Below are 12471 nucleotides of genomic sequence, written 5' to 3' on the forward strand. Positions count from 1 at the left end.
TATTTCCCCCACTTGGCTGTACAACAGAGTGCTATGGTCAGGTGCATCGTGATGTTTTCACCATACAAGTATTGGCCAATATTGGACATGATGGACCAGTGGTCTAATCCAGTCCTGCAAACCCTATTCTCTTTTCCAAAATCTAAGTAGCAAGACAGTGCACATGGCGATGTTCTCAGTGACACTAAATGGAGGGAATGGCAGGGGAGGAAGGTTTGGAGGAAAGATTAAGAGACATCCTGAAGGCGATGCCACCAAGTCAGGCTGAGGTGAGAGAGAGGTTAGGTTGAGGGACACGAGTCAAGAGCAGATAGGTTGGCCATGCAAGCCATTGGTATAACACCGGTAGTTGGAGCCATGTAAGCAGTTAGGAGGAACCAAGAAAAGACTGTAAAGGAACAATTTTTTCCCCGTCTGGATCCTGGAATTTCATCAAAATATGAAAAATTTCAACCCGCATCCCAGCCATTTAGAGACCTAAGTGAGAGCACTGTCAATGCAGTGGAGAGAGCAGAAGCCAGGCTGGAGGGGATCTGGTACAGAGCTGGAGGAGGGGAACCCGAGGCAGCAGTTGTATATGGCATTTTCTATAAGATTGGAATTCAAGGGAGACGGGGCAGTGGCTGGTGAGAGGCAGGTGGGAGCAAGGATCAGGGGGCAGTTTTTTTGAGACTGGAGGAAAGCAGATTACTGCTAATGTACAGAGTGTTCCCACAGACACTAACAAGGTCTGCAGAGGTGGGCACAAATTATTCCACTTCGTGGCCAGGATAACATTTGCTTCTTGAATAAGTTATTTAGGCATGATTCTGAAGTCTTCATATGGAGGGATTAGGTTTTGAGCATCCCATTCCCTTTTCCCCGGCTATGTTTCTTTTTCTATTACTATGGGAAGGACCCATGGAAAACACACAGAATCACAAAGCCATCCCTTTTATGGCATTTCAGAATGCTGGGGGCAGTTCATATAGGTGCATATGAAAGAGATGCCAGTTGCACATGCATCTTGCTCTATTTTTTGCTTGTATCCTGTGCACAACTCAAGCCAGAATTTGGGTCCTGGAGCAGACCCCTTTATTTTAGTCACAGGAAGGGAACACTCCACAGAAGCACTTTTGCAGTGCTTTGTGACTGGCCATTGCAAAAGCTAAGCAGCAAATAAAAAGATGATGTTTCCTGACCACATAAGAGAAGGAAGGGGAAGAGCACATGAAAGCAGATGAAAGCAGGGACCTATGAACAAGCCAATAGGCAGGCCATGAAAGAGGAGGAGGAAAACAAATGGAATGGAGAGCCATGAATAAGAGATGCAGGAAAATCCACCAGGAATGCAGATAAGGATATACAATGACAGATTGGCCAGATGCTTGGCAATCAAGTTTACCCAAGACAGGGTAAAACAGAACCTTTTCCTCCCATAGTAAGGTATAATAATTTGCCTTCCTTTGTGGCTCTGCAGTACATGATTATAGTCCTCAACCAAGAGGAGTAATAAGGACAATATTGGGCTGAGTTTGCATATACCTTTAAGTAGATGAGATTTTTAGTCTAATGCGAGAAGAGAAAGCAAGCAGACCGACTGCTGAGCAAGGACTAGCCCTCAGTCAAGGAGAAGCAGATAGCTATTGCTCTGCTACTCACTCAAGTTTGCTCAAGATATTGAGATGCTTTTGATTCACATATGCGGAGCCATTAGGAAAACAATGTGGAGACTTTAATAGTAGTAAAGTGATTGATTGGAGACAGGTGACAAAGGATGACAGAGTAATAAATAAGGCTGTTTACTAGCACTCTGGGAACCAAGTTTGTTAGGATTTTCACCCCCAAAACTTTTCTCCTCTCTTAGTCAGGGAAAACTTCCATTGGAGTTAGGAGATGGGTTACTCTAAGGATCCAACTTATTTTCTTGAGTGGAGAATATCCCATGAGTGAGGACTAAAGGAGGATTTCAGGAATTCCAATCACTAGTCAGGCCGTGGAATATATAGATGAGAAGATCCATTGTTGCATTGGTGGCACCTCAGTCCCTCCTGTTCCCTGCCTGTGGCACACAATAATTTAGTGTCGAGGGCTGTCCTACTTTGGGCTTTGAGTGTGGATGCTAGGTGGTGTTGTCATATACAGGAAGTCAGACTAGATGATCTGGTGGTTCCTTCTGGTGTTAAATTCCATGAATAAAATGTTGAGTAAGAGGGTGCTGGCCTCTGTTCTATTTCTGATCATGATCACATTAAAATCACAGTAAAATAATTGTCTTCCTTCACTTTCTTTCTAGGAACATCTCTGAACCCTTCTGCTATATCCAAATTGGTCCCCCTCATCTTACGTAGCTCCCCATGAAAAGGGAAGCATGTTCTGTGACACTGACTGCTTCTCATGGGCCTGCCTTAGTGGCTGTGATGGCAACATGCTCCTGTGCTGCTCTGGAAGCTTGCCTGGCACACGTCTTATTTCATGTACTCCTTAATTCTTCTACCAGGGCACTAAATCTGGACTAATCTGAAATCCAAGGACAATAATTCAATGCACTGTGGAACATTAACCAAGTGTTAAGACAGTGATTTGCTGTATATTAAGAATGTGGCTGTATTTAGTTTCCCCTCTGAAGTTGCTGATTCATGGATGAGAGTGATGTTCTTCAACACTGGGATAAATTAACCGGAGACAACAGACTCAGAAGTAATAAATAAGGCTGTACAAGAAAAATTGCCTCATATTATTTGTGAAATGGTATTTAATCATATCATTAAAAATGGCATCAACATACACACACAATCAGGGGGCAGAGTTAAGATTACACCTGTAACCTTAATTGTTCCTGTTGCTGATTTTCAGAGATTAAATGTGCAAATTTAACATCACAGGGATGTAGGGTTTTTGTGGGAGAGTCCTGGGATTCTCTACACCCCACTAGAATGCCTCCTTCTGACCGTGCCTGGGGATTAGCTCTGCCAGGCCAACACCCCTTCTTGCAGTTGCACTCTGTCACTCTCTAATTCTCAGTCTTGGGATAGAAATACTCCCGTCGTGGTTTGGCCGTCTGGCCAGGTCACTGTAGTTCCCCCTTCTGCGGGGTGTAAGTTCTCAACGTCTCTCAGGACCCACTACCCCAGTGGCTGGTAGGGGAACCCAGGCCCACCCACTACTCTGAGTTTAGACATAACAAATCATGCATCTTGGCAGGGAGTTGGACTAGGTGACCCTCATGGTCCCGTCTAACCCTATGGTTCTATGATTCCTGCTCAGGGACCCTATGACATGCTGCCAAGGTCTGCTTAGACTTCAGCCTTGCTACTCTCCCCCTAGGATGCATCCTACTCCACCTCCCACAGGCTTTTTTCCCCTCCTCCCTTCTTTCAGGGCCAGTCTTCCATCACCCACTCTTTGCCTGGGTTTCCTCCTTCCCCACTGAATCCCTCTTTCTTTCTCCCTCCACCCCTTTTTTTTTGGCAAAGCAGACTTGAATGAATAGCCTATAGCCATCACTAACTATAATTCCTCACTACTTAGCAGTTTATATCTTCTCACTCTGCCCTGTGTCTTGTCAGGTAATGTAACAGCACCTTTTTGATAATACTCCATTTCCCCAATGTTTTTACTAAATCACATAATGTAATTTTTTTACCTTAAATTGTTTGAATCGCTCAGAAAGCTTTTCCCTTTCTTTATCAAAGCCCTTACATACTCATAGAAGGTGATCAACTGTTTCTTCCATACTACAGAGTGCACAGTCCATCTTTTATTCAAAAGAGATTTTTGTTTAAGCCAGTTAGTATTTTAAACAAAAGCACTTCATTAGTCCTGTCCAGGCCAAGACATATGTCGTTGTCCTCAGTTCTAGGGCACAATTAAAAAAAACAACAAAAAAAACCTTTTCATTAATCCAATTTTGCCATTCCTCTTAATTCTTTCTGTACTAGGCTTTTGAATTCCTGTTTCTTAAGGGTAATTCTGTCTTAGTCCTTGCATTTCTTACAGTGTTTTTAGCTGCTTTGTCTACCCATTTCATTCTGTTATCCCCAGTATGCACTGGGATCCAAGCTAATGCTATATGTATGCCCATTTGTACTAACTCTGTTAGAAATATAAATTTCATTTAATTCACTTCTACATACAGAGACAGAAATAAAAAAAAAAAGTATCAGGTCTGAGATTGAATCTGAAAAAATGACTGCTGCTGCTGGGCATATCTCCCAGCTCCAATCCAAAGCTAGCATTATTGCTACTAGTCCAGCTATCATGACACCTAAATAGTCAGATATTCTTTTAGATGTACTAATTCCACATTTTGATGTTCAGTATGCCATCCCCACATCTTCCTGTTTTTTTCTTTTTTGGACCCACCTGCATATATTTGACAAAACTGATTCCACTTCTCCTCTACACATGGTACACTTCATACTTAATGCCTATTGTCTCTTTACCCTTAAATTTCTAACATATGTCTAAATCCAAGTTGGCACGTGACTTTCCATCCATAACTAATTTTCACATGACTAAAAAGTTGACTTTGTTCAATTTTTCCTTGTCTTTCAACTCCTGCATCCACACTAACTCTAATGGAATGTGGAGTTCTAACATGTGCTACAGTTTGGCTATCGAATTCCCAACAGCTCTCATAAATTTGTTTAGTATTTTCATCATTGCAGTTCCCATTAACTTTGGCCCAGAAAGTTAGATACAGTAGTTTCATTCATAGTGTAATTAGCATGTCACTAGAAGCTATATGTAGTGCACATATAGATGTAATAAATACACTGCATGCCATTTGTAGTACCTGGACTTGTATGTATTCTAATTTTTTAAGTTCTGATTTTAATGCTGACCCAAAAGCTTGGTAGCCATGCTCAATAACTGATCTGATTAAGGCTCTGTGTACCGTCAGCAGTGTTTTCTTATCCGCTCACCCATCACTCCCAGCAAGACTTACGCAGGTTAATTCTTCATGTATATTTATCAGGGTTTATATGATCTTTTAAAAGTAATTTAGTATCAAATAGTTGAGAGTCATCATCTTAGGGGTACTATGTCTATTTGTTACTTTCCTTTGTAACTTTCCTTTTTGTAAAGATCAATCCTTGGGTATTAGCAATGCAGAATGTGAAACCGCATGCATTTCACTAGTCAGAGGTCTCTAGGAACACATTGTTGATTCTCTTTTCTGCCACCTCAATTTTCTTTGTCCTAACCCACCAAGCACAATCATCTGCTAATAAAATGACTCCAACCTAGAATGACACTTGTTTGTTTGGGGGGTCATTTATCATAATATTAAATAAGGTTGGGTTGATAACATTTCCTTATGATGAACTATTTTTGATACTAGATTATCTATCTATATACACACATACTCGACATAAAAAACTTTCCCCACTCTGACCTGCATGGTCCTTTTACTCAAAACTTCTCTAATCTACCCACACATTCTTCCCCTTATCCTAGTGCACCTACTTTGTATAATAAGCCTTCCCTCCAGAGCATGTCATACGTTTTTTTCCACTATCTAGAAAGGCAGCTATCATGAAACCCTTGTGTCTCATACTTTTTTGTATTTCAGATTCTCATTTAGTGATCAATGGTGCATCTTCCTCTCCTAAAACCATTCTGCACCATACCTATAATGCCATTGTTTTTCCTAATAGGAAGTCAATCTTTCATCCCCACTGTACTTTTATGCAGGCAGGATGTAACAGCAATTAGTCTATAGGCATCCACTTTTGTGAATAGTTTGCCTGGTTTTCATATTGGAATCACTACTTCGTGTTTCCACCTATCTGTATCACTCCTTTTCCCCTATATAGTGATAAATAATTCCAAGATATCTCTGAAAGCAGTTTGAGGGTTAAACATTATGTTACATATATTATCTTTACCTGGGGATGTATTATTGCTGGTATCAATAGCTTTCTCAAATTCACACATACAAAATCATTCAATAGAGTATCTTCATGTTTACCCCAATTACATAATAGATCGTGATTCTCTTCAATGCATTGTCTTTTAATCTGGTGGAAAACCTCACTTAGGTTTTCATCATTACTCACAGCTTGGAAAGTTTCTGCTAAAAAACTTCTCAACTTCTAACTATATTGTCAATCCCAATATGATCCAATATGTGGCTACTTTTTAGTCTGAATTCAATTCTCTTATTTGCTTTTATATTTCTGACGTCTTGATTATGTTTGTTTATCTGTCCACAGTACTTGCTCCAATTATTTCTTTGATCCTTTTCCAATTCTTTGTACTATTGCCTTACTTCTTTTATATGCCATTAGGTCTTCACTATTCATTGTATTTTTTGTGTTTTTATAGACTATGTTCCATTCTTTAACTGCCATTTTGCACTCATTCCACTGTGGAAGTGAGCTTTTATTTTTGGAGTACTTCAATATCTGAGGTATGGCTACAGTAACTCCTGCTATTAATCACGTGTTACATTGTCTTTGAGATTCTTTGTTAATCACTCTCACAAAGGTAACAAAATTCAGTACATTCACTTGCAAATATCTCCCAATTAGCTTTCTTAAAATTCCAAGTGGGTAGTTTTCCCATTACCTTCAACCTTACCTTGCCCTTGAAAAGCAATAAGCATAGGGAAATGATCACTTCCCATTCCTTCTTCCTTATATATTTCCCAGTTGCATTTACTTGCAATATAGGCTGTTATAATTCCCAGGTCTAAGTAGGAAAATTTAGCCTCTGTTACACTAAATCTAGCTGAAATGCTATTGTTTAAAACCACTAGATTTCCATCTAAGAACTTTTCTAAGAATGCATCATTTCTATCAGCTGTCTTACTTCCCCACAATTATATGTGATGACCTAAATAATCATATGTTTTCATTCTTCACTATTTCTTGTAGCTCCAAGCTTTCTAATTTTCCACATAGGTTTTATAGGCATTATAAATCCTTAAAGAAACATTACTCTTCTGCACTGGAATCTCAACAGCATTATATTCTAGGCTGCTTCTTTAGTCTCTACTGCAATTTAGTTTAATCTTTCCCTGATGAAAGTTCAAAATACCTCCTCTTCCTAGTTTTCAGCCTTGCCTAAAGGCAATATACTCTGGGAATTTAAAGCAAGCTTTTCGACCAGCCATGTTTCCTGGATCCATAGGACATCTGGTTTAGTTTTCATTTCCAGGATATTTTCTTTTAGTTCTTGGCCATGTACTATCAGACTGGTGGCATTCCAACAAAAGATTGAGATCCCCATACTAGTTATATTTCTCCATTAGTTTAATTCAAAATTGCACAAATGCAGTCCCTTGACAAGTCACTAATATAAAAGTATTTTTCTACTACACTTGCTGTTATTCATTTTTTCTGATTTTTCCCAGCTTGTGATGTACAGTTTATCACTTTTATTTTTCCATTCCTAGTATATCATCTCTTATTCCTTCCAGTGTTCTTTATAGAATGAGGCTGTGCCTGCAGTTCACCTTTTCCTATGCTGATTATCTCTTCCCTCTCCATTTGATGCTTTGAGAATCTTCTTTCAGCTTCTGCTTAAAATAGGTTATTCACTATTTTTTGTATCTCTTTAGCTTGCCTTGCTGCAACTCACCCTCTATATGTTGGGCTGTGATTACCACCCCAATTACTACATTTGAGCTTTGTTGCTTCTATACAGTTTTCATAGGAATACTCTCCCCCACATTTACAGCATCTTATTTTCCCTTTACAAACAGCTGCTACATGCCCAGACCCTGGGCAGGAGGCTATATTCAGAATCAAGTCATATCTGAAACCCCTAGTGTTACTCTCTCAGGTAGAGTCCCTCCCTTAAATGTAATCAGTACAGCTGCTGCTGGTTTGTTTTCTCCTCCTCTACTATTTAATTAGTCACTTACTTACTAAATACTTTATGTTCTCCTAGGCTATTAGTTATCTGATCATTGGTCAGGTGTAATGGCACACTACATATTACCGCCTTTATTCCTGTCAAATACTTAGGGAGCTGACAACTTATTTTAACTTTTAGAAGTTTCAGTTTGCTCTGTGTTTTTTCATTCAATTAAAAGATCACCTTTTCACAGCCTCCTAGCTCTTACAATCTCCCCAATGCTTTTTTTCAAACCCAGTCAAGTATTTTCACAGGGTTATCATCATCTAATCTTATTTCTTTGACTAGGAATCTTCCAATTATAGCATTTGGTAATAGTTCCTTCCCTCAGCTTTACTTTCTTGCTGATAGCCTCATCATCAGCTCCTGCTCCTGCTCCTGCTCCTGCTCCCTTTGTATCCAGTCTCCTTCTCAAATAGCTCCTTCTCAGGGGTCAGAGAATTCTCTACCAACCCTCTTTCTATTGCAAAGCACCTTGCCAGCTTACTGGCTTTATATTAGCCCAGCCCACACCTGCTCAGGTGAGCTTCATCCTCCAATCAGGGGTTTCTCCTCCAGCCTAGTCCACTCATGTGGGGACTATTTTAACTCGCCCTTGCTGAGCTTCCTTAACCCTTTCAGGGCTGGTGTGGGGCAAACACCCCGTCACAGAGACTCATGTATTTATTTAGCTACCAACACAAACTCTTCTCTTGTTCCTTACTTAATCTATAGATCTCTAAGCATGCTGCAAAGATAAATAAGCACTGTTATCCCATTTTACAGATAGGGAAACCAAGCCAAAGAGGGGCTACATGACCCACCCAAGAAGAAGAGCTGGTAAAAGAACTCTGGTTTCCTAGCTCCTAGTCCTATGCGCTGTCCACTGGCCACACTGCCTCCCTACTTCTAGCCCACTGCAGTCAATAAGGTTTCGTGGTGGAATTGTGAGGAGAATTTGGGCTCATGTATTACAGCAGGGCTGTCCAAAGTGCAGCCCCCGCAAATAAGCACCAGATCTCTATGTTCAATAAGTAAGTACAGAAGCTGGATCTAGCCTGCTGAGAATCCTCTTGATGTTGGGAGCTCTCAGCTGGTTCACTGCCAGCAGACCCAGTCTCTGTTCCACCCTCTTCTAAGCCCTAGCACAGGGGACAAATTGGGGAAGGGAGGATCAAGGCAGGGAGTAGGCAGGGCATGGCTCACTGTCCTCTGCCTAGTCACAGCTGGTATTCAGCCCTTTAGGGGATGTTTCAAACAGACCTTGGCTTTTGGCTGCTGTAACCTATGCAAGGGCCAAACCAGCCCAGATGAACCATGACCATTAGGGAACTGTAACCAGTTTCCTGACTCTCCACGCTCTCTCCACTTAGTGGATCTAGGTACAGGAAAGAATCTGGCCCTCTTTATTCATTGCAAGAAAACACAACAAACAAACCACATCTATCGGAAAATACAAGGTAATGGCAAAAAGCAGGGTTATGCACTGATGGAGTGTGTAAATCCCACACTGGTAGACAAGAGTTAACAAGTGCCTGAGAGCTCATTTAGCCCACTTGTACCTACAGGGGTGTCAGATCCAATTCCTTATTAAACACTTCCTGGGGTGCTTCGGAAAGGAAGGAGTGGGCACCTAGAAGGCAGGACTACAGTTATAAGCTAGAGTTCCCTTGCTTTGCGGGGAAACCCATGGGGTGGGCACAGATATGCAGCCAGCCAAATTTGGTTGGATGTATTCCTGGGGGTTTCATCACATGACATAATCTTTAATTAAAGATTAATCTTTAATTCCTGGAGACTCCAGGGCAATCCTGGAGGGTTTGTTACTCTACTAGTCCTATGTCTTGGTGTTCTGGATGTGGAACAGGGATCTGAGGAGAGCCTCATGAACTATAAGCCCAGGATGTGGAGAAGTGGCTTAAATTGTGTTTGGGCTTATTGAGTTCTTCTGGAAAGTAACCTGGGGACCCCTTGCTGTGACAGAAGAGTGGGATTAAAGAACAGTTTAGCAGGGGCAGGAGATGTAGTATTGATGACCAGTATTGTATTGGAGAGTGTTTGACACATTGAAACCCTGGAAGGGGTAAGGCTGTATGTGATGCTGTCTGGAGGGCTGAGTCACTGGAAGAACCAGAGCAATAAAGGATCTGGACCATGGTTGGAAGGAATTGACTAAGGGAGAAAGTCCTGCAATGTCACACCCAGCCATTAGGGGGTATGCTGAGTTGTGGTCATACTTCTACATATGTCTATTTAATTCTGATCAAATACATGTAAGTAAATGTATATACAGATACCAGGGCTGGGCTTTTGGCAAGTTGCTAATTGATTTGGGCCTCCCTGAATGATCTGTCTATATAGAATTCCAACAGCCCCTTTCCAAAGGTGCTACTCATACCCATTCTCCTAAGCTCATAGGCTTAAATGCACTATGGTGCATAGGTGCTGTAGCAGGGTGCTGGTGCAAAGGCACCTAATTAGCCCCTTCTCAGCCAGCCCCAATCAGGGGAAATAGATTGGGGCTGGGGAAAAGTCTGGTGCCTGGCCTTTAGAACTGGCTGCACCTGCGGGCCTGAGGGTTCAAGGGCTATAAAGGCTGGCTGGCTAGCAGCTAGAAGCGGGAATGGCCAGTCTGCAGGCTGAGGGCAGATTCTGTGTAGGAGAGGTGATTGTAAGGTCTGCAAGCTCTGTATATAGTATATCACTGGTGGTGGGAGAATAGGGTATAAATAAAGCCATGGTTGCTGTAGAACTAGAAGCCTCTCTGAGCTTTATTGGGGCAGCCAGTGGCCCCAGGAAAATGGCAGAGGACCGTGTTACAAGTGTCTAAGTCCCAGTTTTGGCTCCCCTGGGATCCACTATACTCCTGCTTAACCTAAACTCACTTGTTGCTTAAGTTTTCAGAGTACAATTTCCTTGATACTTATGTTTTTGCCTCTGGGCATATGTACTACTGCTTCCCTCTAGGTGTCTGAGTGCCTATCCCCTGCCTAAGCCCCAGAGCAAATCACGAACCAGCAGAAGACATGTGTTCAGCCACATAAGTTACATGCTGGGCCCAATCCACTAGGGGCAGGGGTGGCCAACCTCTGTCTCCGGAGCCACATGTGGCTCTTCAGAAGCTAATATGCAGCTCCTTGTATAGGCACTGACTCTGTGGCTGGAGCTACAGGTGCCAACTTTCTAATGTGCTGGGGGGTGCTCATTGCTCAACCTCTGGCTCTGCCACAGCCCCTGCCCCCACTCCACCCCTTTCCTCCCCCTTCTCTGAGCCTACTATACCCTTGCTCCTCCCCCTACCCCTCCAAGCCTCCTGCACACCACAAAACAGCTGATTGGGAGGTGCAGATCTGTGGGGCTGCAAGTGGGTGGGAGGCGCTTGGAGTGGGGGCGGAGCTGATAGGGGGCTGCTGATGTATTACTGTGGCTCTTTGGCAATGTACATTGGTAAATTCTGGCTCCTTCTCAGGCTTAGGTTGGCCACCCATGCACTAGGGGTGTTTAGAGGCCACCTACTGGATCGGGTCCTGTTCAAAATCCTGCCAGAGGAGGAAGTGGTGCCCACCTTATGACTTTTAGCCCAGTGGGTAGAGCACTCACCTGGGCTGTGGAAGACAGAGACCTGAGTTCAATTCCCCCCTCTCTGCTAGAAAGAGAGAGATGATTTAAACAGGGGTCTCCCACCACTCAGGATGGTGCGCTAACCACTGGGCTGGGGCTATTCTGATGTGGAGCTGCCTCTGTCTCTCCTGCTGGGGCTATTCTGATGTGGATTAAATAATAAAAGTGTTTGGAGCAGGGGGACTGGAACCTGGGTCTTACCCATGGGTGACCTAACCACTGGGCTACAGAATCATTCTCTCTCTTGCTCTAATTCAGTGACTACTTAAGTATTTATCTACAGTGGAACAGCTTCAATTGGAGAGACTGAGAGAGCCCCAGCTCAGTGGTTAGAGCAAGTTCCTGAGAGGTGGAAGCCCTCCCTGCTCAAATCCATTCTTCCAGCAGGGGAAATTGAATCAGAGTGTCCCACATTCCAGGTGAGTGTTCTAGCCACTGGATTGAAACTGTTAAGATGGGCACCACCTCCTCAGCAAGCTTCTTGGTGTGGAGCAAGGCAAGTGCTTAACTCATTCTCACAAGAGGCACCTAAGCTGCCTGATTCCTAGTCCCCAATTGTAGACTGCTAAGGAGAGAGGCACCTTCCTGAAACCCGGACTTAGGCACCTATCTACATGAGAGGTCCAGGGCTTAGAACTACCCCATCTAGCTGGCATCTCTCATTGGCTAGCTTAGGCAGCTCCCTGCCCAGCATGGGTGCTTTTGTGGATCACATTCCAAGGTGCTTGTCTCTCCCCTACATTCATTGTAGAGGGAGCCTAGGCCTAGGCACCTCACTCAGCTTTGTGGATTGCACGGTTGTTCCTGTGGTTTTCTAGGCACCTAACAGTGAGGCACCGTAACTCTCAGTGTCCCAGTGCCTAAGTCCCTCTGTGGATCCCAGCCATTGGCCATCGAACCCATGAGTGGAACTTGCCCAAGAAACCTAAAATGGGGCCTAATCATTCTCTCCAGGCCAAAGCCAAGAAGAGGCTGTGTTCTGGGAAGGTGGGATGCCAGATCCCCTTTTGGTAGTATATTATG

Source organism: Mauremys reevesii, linkage group 3, assembly GCF_016161935.1.
Source record: "Mauremys reevesii isolate NIE-2019 linkage group 3, ASM1616193v1, whole genome shotgun sequence".
In the NCBI taxonomy this organism is placed as follows: domain Eukaryota; kingdom Metazoa; phylum Chordata; order Testudines; family Geoemydidae; genus Mauremys; species Mauremys reevesii.